This window comes from Aegilops tauschii, chromosome 2 (assembly GCF_002575655.3).
Source record: "Aegilops tauschii subsp. strangulata cultivar AL8/78 chromosome 2, Aet v6.0, whole genome shotgun sequence".
Taxonomy (NCBI): domain Eukaryota; kingdom Viridiplantae; phylum Streptophyta; class Magnoliopsida; order Poales; family Poaceae; genus Aegilops; species Aegilops tauschii.
The window spans coordinates 248,225,261-248,229,181 of record NC_053036.3 but is presented as its reverse complement, the minus strand read 5'-3'; positions in this window follow the sequence as shown (position 1 = coordinate 248,229,181).

Genomic DNA, 3,921 nt, shown 5'->3' with positions numbered 1-3,921 from the left:
GGCGTTGCTATGGTTCGGGTTCGACCAAGCCCCCAAGTTATGCTGTGGCATTACGCCGATCAAGAGGCATAGCTATGGTTCGGATACGACCAAGCCCCCAAGTGATGCTGTGGCATTGCGCCGATCAAGAGGTGTAGCTATGGTTCGGATACGACCAAGCCCCCAAGTGATGCTGTGGCATTGCACCGATCAAGAGCTATAGCTATGGTTCGGATACGACCAAGCCCCCAAGTGATGTTGTGGCATTGCGCCGATCAAGAGGTGTAGCTATGGTTCGGATACGACCAAGCCCCCAAGTGATGTTGTGGCATTTGCGCCGATCAAGAGGTGTAGCTATGGTTCGGATACGACCAAGCCCCCAAGTGATCAATAATATGATAAACCAATAAGGCATGATACCCATGTTTGAATCGCGCATCATGGCAGCAGGTCCTCTTTGGCACCCTTTAACTTTTTGCAAGACATAAATCCTTCTTGAACCAGGATTTTGAACCGGATATTGAGAGCTTCAAAGCTTGGTGGGAGAACAGATTTCCCTTAAACCGGATTGCAAACCGGAATCTTCATTTTCAGCCGGAAATTTTCTGACGGCCGTTCAACTCGAACTTGCGAGAAGTTAATTCCTTTTTTAACCGGACATTGTTAAACCGGATTTGAGCGCTTCAGAGCTTTGTGGGAGAATAGATTTCCCTTGAACCGGATTGTAAACCGGATCCTTTCTCATGACCCGGAACTTCTTCATTGAGCGGATTTTGTAACTGTCATATACTTTCTAAGCCGGAAATTTTTCTGCTAGCCTTCAAAGTTTTCAACAATAGGGCAGTAGCCTCCGGGACCGGGTTATCTTTCCCTCCATCGTCCTGGGATTCTTAAAGGTGACTCGAGGAGTTGGCTTGAAACTCTCCATATTTGACCGTGATATAAACCGGCATAACTTGTATATCATTGGTGCTGATAGCACGATGTGACTCCACAGAAGGTTGAGGTGACTGCGGTGGGTTATAAATGATCCCGTATGAGCCGTGTCAGCAACTTGGCCGATGTTTCCTTCCAACTGGTGATTTGAAGTTAACCAAACTGTAATGGCGGCGACCTATGTGCCTGCCCATTGAACCACCCAGTGCAGACGGCGGTTGATAGTATATGATAATTTGCCCCCATTTTGTTGAAAGAAAAACTGGGCTACCGAAGCTGTGACTTGCTCATACTCAATAAACGGCTCATGCAGACAGGTGCGGCTCGGTATGTTGATGTAGACCAGGCCGCGGGAGACGGACAGCAAAGATGACCGCATCATTAGAGACAGCTTGGACAGATGAGTCGGCCGCAGCATTGTAAGACGGTGCCGACGGGGAAAATCGGCACCGGTGTTGTAAACCGACACGGACGGGCGAGTTAATGTAGACCAGGTCCGCAGAGGCGGCGGCTTCGTGCACGTCCATTGAACAGCGATCAAACGCGATCCTGGCAAGTCGATGTAGACCGGGCCGCAAGGGCGGCGACTTGTGCGCATCCATTCAACGGGTAATATGTCACGGACTATCACCGGGCGGAATATCATCAGGCCGTGCTCCATACCCGTGGTATAAACCACATTTGTAGTGAATAATTATCCTGTATACAAAAATATACAGATCAAAGTAATTGTTCATTGATATAAAACAATATGCTTCAGACTTGGCGTACCAGCAGGCCAAGGCAAAGATAAACTACTCTTTGACATAAAATAATATGTGCTAATAAAATATATTTTAGATGGATATCACCTGATGTGTTTAGGCTGGAAGTAATCTGCCATGAAGTTAATGATTACTAGGTGAAACTGCAATCACTCATGGGTGAGTCAGCCGCATCACTGTTAACCGGTGCGGACGGGCGACTTGGCCGCAGGCGCGGATAGATGTAAACCGAACAACGGGGGCCACGACTTGCACGCGTATCCGTCAAGCAACATGACACAGATGGACTCCAGTGCAGAGTTATGCTGGTGTGCCCTCCATATCCGTTGTATAACACCTTTATCCTGAATGACTATCCTGCGTAAAAATATTACGCGACAAAATAATTGTTCTCACAAAATAATATGTGCTATTAAAACAGATTGGACGAATATCACCTGATTTATTTTCCGGATGAACGCGGATACCAGTACTGGATAATGTTGGACGTATTCTGGTGCAACCTTTAGTATGTACACAGGACCAACAAAGCGGCAGATATAACAGCGGCCGGAGGGGTGACTTGCAAGCGACACCGCATTGGCGGCCCGAACCCACAGTAGCTGGGGAAGTGGGCGGCTCAGCGTTGTAGCAAGGGTGCCTCGAGGTGAGGACGCGGGCGCAGCGACGCGGGAGGCGGCAGGGCCGCGAGCGCAAAGCAAGCAGGCAACTCTGCGTGCACAGACAGCAGCAGTCAGGGGACTCAGCGCGGCGGTCCTCAATGGAGGCGGGCCACGGCGGCTTAACTGAGGCCTGACCGGTTTGGAAGCAGCTGCTCAGAGCTTCGACTCGTCGTAGAGCAGAGGAAGTGGTGAACGCAGAATTGTGTCTGACGTGTCCTGTCAGTTTGGACGAACGAGTGGAGGCCCTTCAAGTGCGGTTGCGTGTGCGTGCGCTGGCTATGCAGCCTGTATGTGCGCAAACGTGAACGCGTCCTCCACCTGTGCCTGACAACTTTGGTGGTATTACTACTAGCAATTGATGCGCTAGTATCAGTATTCTTTGTTTTCCATCCAGAGTAGTTTTCCATTAAACCTAGGGACTCGTGACATGCAATGATGCTTGTTTCTTTATTCCTTTGCCCTCACGTCTAAAAAAGCAATAGCAGTGACAACTTGGTGGATTTGACCTGCGCCGCTAGTCTTTCTTTTGCTGCCATGATTTATCCTCGTATCGATTGATTTCGGGTCGTTGGCGTCTTCGGAAACTGCACGTCTGCCTCTTCCTTTCTTGACTGCTTCCTTGACTTTTTTATTCTGAGCATTTTTTCCGGGCTGCTGACTTTGCTTTTGGTTGACCAGTAGTAGCAGCGATCAAACTCGTAAATACTACTAGCAGTGGCTATGCCTGATCTTTTCGGCAGGAACAATCGACAACTTGGTAGAACAGCTCACGCCTTAGATGTGTTTGGAACTCCTGCCGGTCTCGGCCTCTTGCAAGCGGTGCTCCCAACATAGATCTGGCCTCGGATCATTATACATTGAAGGAAGTAACGACAGCAGCTATGAGTAGATGCTCCAAGTAGTATGCCCAATTCCTCAACAAAAAAATAGTAGTATGCCCAATCAGATTTAAGGATTCGATCTGGGGTATCTCGTGAAGTCTTGTAGGGTCTAGGGATAGGGTTCTAGTCTTGAGGTGTAAACACACGGGATTGTACTTGGTCGAGGAGGTTGTAGCAAAGTCTTCAGTGCTTGTTGGTCGCCGAGATAGAATCCTTGGTGCATATTGTCTTGCTTGTATTCAGTTGAGGAGAGAGATGAGAGGGAAAAGTAGCATAGAGGAGCTGGGATGCCTAAAGGGGGTTCTATAGTGGAAGTGCAAACAAACATGTGTCGAAAGGGCCAAACACAAGCATTAAGATAAGGAAGGTGATATAGTCGCGTACTCGTTTCCTAGGGCAAAAGGGCGACTGATATCAAAACACAAACAAATAAAAACAAGCAACACACAATCATGGTTCTATTCGAACCATCATATGGACTCGACTGCGCGTAGGGATTACATGACTCATCCTACTCTAGGGGTTCTCGGACTCTGTAGTCGTGCTAGCTTCATATCTCGTCTAGTCTTCTGGGTTTCCCTCAGGTGTCGCTATGTCTCTTGTAGTGGTTCGATGAAACGACCCAGGTTTAGCCTGAAGAATCTTCAACAATCTCTCGCCTGATGAGCTGACGGGGTGAAGGTGGTTCGTCGTAGCTGG